Below are 6,991 nucleotides of genomic sequence, written 5' to 3'. Positions count from 1 at the left end.
AATGATATGTATCCATTGAATTTTGAAGAATAGAATTTATAAGTATGTCATAATTCAAACCATTGATGATGTTCTTTTCTACACAGATCATTCACAATTATTGCCTGATGATTTTCCTTGATGTTTTCCTGAACTTCCGAATAACTTTCGGGAAGCATTTCAGTTACTGCTAACCATACTTCGGACTGAAATATGAAATAATGTCAAAAATATTGTCAGACTGATTTGTAATAGACTGCCATAGCCTCAAACGGAAAAGGAAATATTGGCTGTTGATTACATTATTTTTTTCACATGGTGGGGTCATGATAAAGTTCTTATATCAATGTGGGGTTGTGTGCCAAAAGAGTTTGGGAACCACTGTTCTAGCGGTTCGTGACAAACAGCGCCAGATACCATTACAAACCAGTAGAGATTACCTCATCACTGTCATGCCTACATTGAATAAAGCTTATATCAAATTGACGTCAGAAGTGGAAATGTTTGTATTTTAGCTAACACAAACCCTTTTTCCTAATCGTAACCTAATTATCCTAACCTTCTACATGAATTATCCGAACCTGCTGCGTATATTCTCCTAATCTTGCCTGACGACTCGCCCTGAATTGCTGGTCTATCGATCGCTACACACTGTACAGTACATTTGTTCAGAATCTGCCACCCTAGAAGTATTTTGTGTGACTTCAAACTGACAAACACAAATTCATAAGCGTTTGGATTGTCTCTAACAAACTGGCTCTGGCCAAACCCATCAGTTTCTGGGACCAATTGGAACGGTCAGAATGTATTCACATTCTAGAAATCGTAGGGGAGGGAGGCTCTCCTCATGGAGAGCGATGTGGAGTCAATTCTGGTCAATTCTGACAAACTGTATACTATTTAGTCAAAACCCCACAACCCAGATAACCCCTGGTCGAAAAGTGAATTATACAGTCTTTTGTTTTGTTTTATGACAGCAAGTGTTTATCAGCAGCACAGTGTTCCAAGTTTTTATTTTTGTCAAAATCCGTGTGAAGGCTGATTTGGTTGATACTGAGATCCAAGCGTCCATGATTCTCTGATCCCAAGAACTGAGTTACTAACACCCATTCGACTTGATAGGCACGTGCAAGCTGCACTTCATACTGCTTCATCCTTCATCCATTCATCCTTTCCATCTGGAGCACGTTTCTTCATCAGGGGTTGGAACCAAAATTATTTTATAATCGTTTTGTTCTGAACAGAACTACAGTACAGTCAAAAGTTTGGACACCCCTACTTTTTCAAGGGTTTTTCTTTATTTTTACTATCTTCTACATTATTGAATAATAGTGAAAACATCAAAGCTATTAAATAACACATGGAATCATGTAGTAACCAAAGAAATGTTAAATCAAAATATATTTTATATTTGAGATTCTTCAAGTAGCCACCCTTTGCCTTGATGACAGCTTTGCACACTATTGGCATCCTCTCAACCAGCTTCATGAGGTAGTCACCTGGAATGCATTTCAATTAAGGTGTGCCTTCTTAATGCGTTTAAGCTAATCAGTTGTGTTGTGACAAGGTATACAGAAGATAGCCCTATTTGGTAAAAGACCAAGTCCATAGTATGGCAAGAACAGCTCAAATAAGAAAAGAGAAATGACAGTCCATCATTAAGACATGAAGGTCAGTCAATCCAAAGGAATTTCAAGAGCATTTCTTCAAGTGCAGTCGCAAAACCCATCAAGCGCTATGATGAAACTAGCTCTAATGAGGACCACCACAGGAAAGGAAAACCCAGAGACTGATCTGCTTATGAGGATACATTCATTAGAGTTACAGTACCAGCCTCAGATTGCAGCCCAAATAAATGTTTCACAGAGTTAAAGTAACAGACACATCTCAACATCAACTGTTCAGGGGAGACTGCGTGAATCAGGTCTTCATGGTTGAATTGCTGCAAAGAAACCACTACTAGAGGACACAAATAATAAGAACAGACTTGCTTGGGCCAAGAAACACAACAGTGAAAATCTGTCAAAATTTGTGATTTTTGGTTTCAACCGCCGTGTCTTTGTCAGATGCAGAGTAGGTGAACGGATTATCTCCGCATGTGTTGTTCCCACCGTGAAGCATGGAGGAGGAGGTGTGATGGTGTGGGGGTGCTTTTTTAGTGACACTGTCTGTGATGTATTTAGAATTTAAGGCAGACTTAACCAACATGGCTACCACAGCACTCTCAAATGTATGAGAGAGCTTCCTACTGCCTGAGCTATGTTGTTGATGTAAATTGAGAAGGCCGTGGGGCCTAGGATCGAGCCTTGGGGTACTCCCTTGGTGACAGGCAGTTGCTGAGACAGCAGATTTTCTGACTTTATACACTGCACTCCTTGAGAGAGGTAGTTAGCAAACCAGGCCAAAGCCCCTCAGAGACACCAATACTCCTTAGCCGGCCCACAAGAATCGAATGGTCTATCATACCCAAGTCAATAAAAATAGCAGCAAAACATTGCTTAGAATCAAGGGCAATTGTGACAATATTGAGGACCATTAAGGTTGCAGTGACATGTCCATAACCTGAGCGGAAACCAGATTGCATACCAGAGAGAATACTATAGACATCAAGAAAGCCAGTCAGTTGATTATTGACAAGTTTTTCCAACACTTTTGATAAACAGGGCAAAATATAAATAGGCCTATAACAGTTAGGATCAGCTTGATCTCCCGCTTTAAATAAAGGACGAACCGTGGCTGCCTTCCAAGCAGTGGGAACCTCCCCAGAAAAGATAGACTGAGATAGGCTTGACGATGATAGGGGCAGCAACCTTAAAAATAAAAGGGTCTAAACCATCTGACCCAGATGTTTTTTGGGGGTTAGGTTTCAGGAGCTCCTTTAGCACCTCGGACTCAGTGACTGCCTACAGGGAGAAACTTTGTAGCGGGGCAGGGGAAAAAGAGGGAGAAGCATCAGGGATAGTCGCATTAGAAGGGGTGGGAGATGAGGAAATGTTGGATGGGCAAGGAGGCATGGCTGAGTCAAATAAGAATCCTGATTTAATGAAGTGGTGATTAAAGACCTCAGCCATGTGCTTCTTGTCAGTAACAACAACATCATCAACATTAAGGGACATGGGCAGCTGTGAGAAGGAGGGTTTATTCTCCAGGTCTTTAACCGTTTTCCAGAACTTCTTGGAGTTAGACCCACAGAGAGAGAACTGCTCCTTAAAGTAACTATCTTTGGCCTTCCAGATAGCTTGAGTGCACTTATTTCTTATTTGCCCGAACGAGAGCCAGTCAGCCTGAGTATGCGTGTGCCGAGCCTTTTGCCAAATGCAATTCTTGAGGTGGAGTAACTCTGCAAGATCACGGTCGAACCAGGGGCTGAACCTGTTTTTAATTCTCGTTTTCTTTATGGGGGTGTGGTCGTTAACAATACCACTGAAAATATCAAAAAAGAAGGTCCAAGCGTCTTCGACAGAGTGGATAAAGCTGATTCTATATCATTTTACAGAGGCCAGTTCATGAAGGAAGGCTTGCTCATTAAAGTTTTTTAGCAAGCGGCTGTTACAAATCAGGACAGGGCGTTTCACTGAGCAGCCATTATGAACACAGGCTGTAAAACAGTGATCGCTAAGGTCATTACAGAAAACACCAGCCTTATACCTATCAGGATTATTTGTGAGGATAACCTTTTCTGGGTGTTTGGAGTCATACCTTGTGGGATTGGTAATAATCTGAGAAAGATTTAGGGAGTCCCATTACTTTCGGACTTGGTCAAGTGGTTTAAGCATGTCCCAGATTAGGCCACCTAGCAGGACAAATTTACTTAGTGCAAGAGGCCAGGAGAGAGCTTAGGGCAGGTAGGGTACAGACTGGTGCTGATGGAGGACGATAGCACCCAGCAACAGTCAACAAAGAGCTATTTGAAAGTTGAATGCTTAAAACCAGCAAATCAAATTGTTTGGGGACAGACTTGGTGAAGACAACCGAGCACTGTAGGTAATTTTTGGTAAATATTGCCACTCCCCCACCTTTGGAAGATCTGTCTTGCCGAACAAGGTTATAGCCAGAAAGGTTAACATCAGCATTCAACACACTCTTCCTTACCACGTCTCAGTCATTTAAAAACATGTTTTTTTTTAGCTTTATTTAACCAGGAAAAGCCCATTGAGACCTAAAGTCTCCTTTTCAAGGGAGACCTGGCCAAGAATGCATTTAGACTCCTCGGTAACAGAGTCTCCCATCAATATTTTTAATTCATTCAGTGCCACTAACATATCTAGATGAAGCATGGATTATCTGGTGCACAAGAAGAGAAGGCAGTCTTGCCTAACACTGTGAATGTCCTGGGGATTTTAATAAGAAGCAACCACCTAGCAGACTGGGTATAGTAACTGCTGGTGGTGAAGGAGACCAGACTACATAGGTAAAGAGGGCATTTACCCAAAAGGGCTTTGTAGATGAACACATACAAATGTATCTTTCTACGTATATAAAGTGAGGTCCAACCCACCATTTGGTACAATGTGCAATGGTGGGTGAGTGACTTGGCATTTGTAATAAAGCGTGAGGATGCATGATCAACAGAGTCCAGTCTCTGTAAGAAGGAGGAGGCTGCATATGCATATACAACAAGTATAATGCATAATAAATTACAGAGGGAAAGGTGGCCTGAACAAGCTTCTTTCTAGCCATAAGCGGGAAGAAAACCCAATTTCAATTTAAGCTTTGTCACAAGATTATCCACATGAACTTTAAAGGACAACTTGTCATCCAAACAAATACCTAAGTATTTGTAGGATGACACTCTTCAATGGATAAGCAACCAGATGTGACAGTTTTAACATTCTCTGGCAGAGTTCTAGCTCTGGTAAAGGTCATGAATTTAGTATGTTGTATATTCAAGACCAGTTTGAGACCATAAAGGGATGCCTGCAGTGACTGAACAGCAGTCTGGAGCTCTTCAACAGTCTGAACCAGAGAAGGAGCACATGAAAATATAACTGTATCATCTGCATATAGATGTAACTTTGCTGGTTACATCCCGTTTCCAAAATCATTAATAAAAATTGAGAACAACACAGGAGCTAAAATTGAACCTTGGGGCACACCTCTATTAATCTCAAGAAAGCTAGACTTATGATTGTCAGTATATACACATTGTGTTCTGTCAGAAAGATAGTTCCTAAACCAATTTACTGCCCCTTCACTGAGACCAATGTTTCTGAGTCTAGCTAGTAACAATTCATGGTCAACTGAATCAAAGGCCTTTGATAAATCCACAAACAGAGTAGCACAATGTTGCTTTTTATCAAGTCCATTAATGATGTCGTTTGCCACTGCCATAGCTGCAGTTGTGGTGCTGTGCCCCGATCTAAAGCCAGACTGCTTCAGTGTCTTTAGATATTTTTGTCAGATGTTACTATGGAATACTGAAGTATAATTACAAGCATTTCATAAGTGTCAAAGGCTTTTATTGACAATTACATAACGTTGATGCAAAGAGTCAATATTTGCAATGTTGACCCTTCTTTTTCAAGACCTCTGCAATCCACCCTGGCATGCTGTCAATTAACTTCTGGGCCACATCCTGACTGATGGCAGCCCATTCTTGCATATTCAATGCTTGGAGTTTGTCAGAATTTGTGGGGTTTTGTTTGTCCACCCGCCTCTTGAACCCTGGCTAACAAGTTGAATCAGCAATACAAAATTGGGTTTAATTATTTATTTACTAAATGCCTAACTAATCACACAGAATTACACATACACATAATTAATCATAACTTGTTTACAAATTATGTCATTAAGGAAAACGTCCCTAGCGGGCGGGACAGATATGACAGCTTGTTACACAAAAGAAAAGGGGCTGGGTTTGAGTGAAAGTGCGGGAAGACTGAGTAACAAAGGAAGAAGCTGTGCTACCGTAAATACAGTATCTTATGCATTCTAAATTACCGCCCATTTTTGTCCTTTGAAGAATGTCTCTGGTGGTCAGTTGAATACGTTGTAGTAACGGCGTTGTGTGATAAATGGGATACTCTGTCTGTTCCTTTCTAACCCTTGTTTGCAGCTGCTGTTGCTAACTCAACGGCTAGGAGGTATCACTTCTGTAGTGAATAAGAGTTCAAAAGCTCATACCATTCGCAACCAAAGCTCATGCTGATGTTGGCTTCGTTCTGAAGTTATTATCTGAACCATTCTGACATTGGACCGTCATCCTCACATCCTCGGAACAGGAGGTTACATTTTCGTCAAGGCTTTATATAGTGGAGCGAGAAGGCTGTGTCTGAAAAGTTTTGTAACCCATTAGTCTTCACAGGGGCGGGCCACTGATTGAGCAGAGCCCTAACCTTATGAAAACCCAGTTTTCACATTTTAGAAGCTAAAATCACATTTAATTCCATCACAAATAATTTCATATTCAAACATTTAAATTGAACAACAATTCCATGTGAATCTGATAACTCTGATGTGCAGACTTTCCACTGTAGAGTTTATGTCATCTTATCAATGATGAGAATGTCTCAGATGACAACCGAACTGACATCATATTCATTAAGTACCACCGCATATGTTCAATTGGTCAGATTACCAGAATATAGTTAATTTCCCCCCACCTTCTGATGTTCCCAGAATCTCTATGTTAACCAATGTGTTTGCAAATGTAACATCAGTAGGGTAGAGAGAGGAAAAAGGGGGGAAGAGGTATATATATGACTGTCATAAACCTACCCCCAGGCCAACGTCATGACACATGAATGGCCTCAGGATGCTTTACTGTTGGCATGACACAGGACTGATGGTAGCGCTCACCTTGTCTTCACCGGAAAAGCTTTTTTCCAGATGGCGCAAACAATCGGAAAGGGGATTCATCAGAGAAAATGACTTTACCCCAGTCCTCAGCAGTTCAATCCCTGTACCTTTTGCAGAATATCAGTCTGTCCCTGATGTTTTTCCTGGAGAGAAGTGGCTTCTTTGCTGCCCCTCTTGACACCAGGCCATCCTCCAAAAGTCTTCGCCTCACTGT

This window comes from Oncorhynchus keta, chromosome 10, assembly GCF_023373465.1.
Source record: "Oncorhynchus keta strain PuntledgeMale-10-30-2019 chromosome 10, Oket_V2, whole genome shotgun sequence".
Taxonomy (NCBI): domain Eukaryota; kingdom Metazoa; phylum Chordata; class Actinopteri; order Salmoniformes; family Salmonidae; genus Oncorhynchus; species Oncorhynchus keta.
This window is presented reverse-complemented; position numbering follows the sequence as displayed.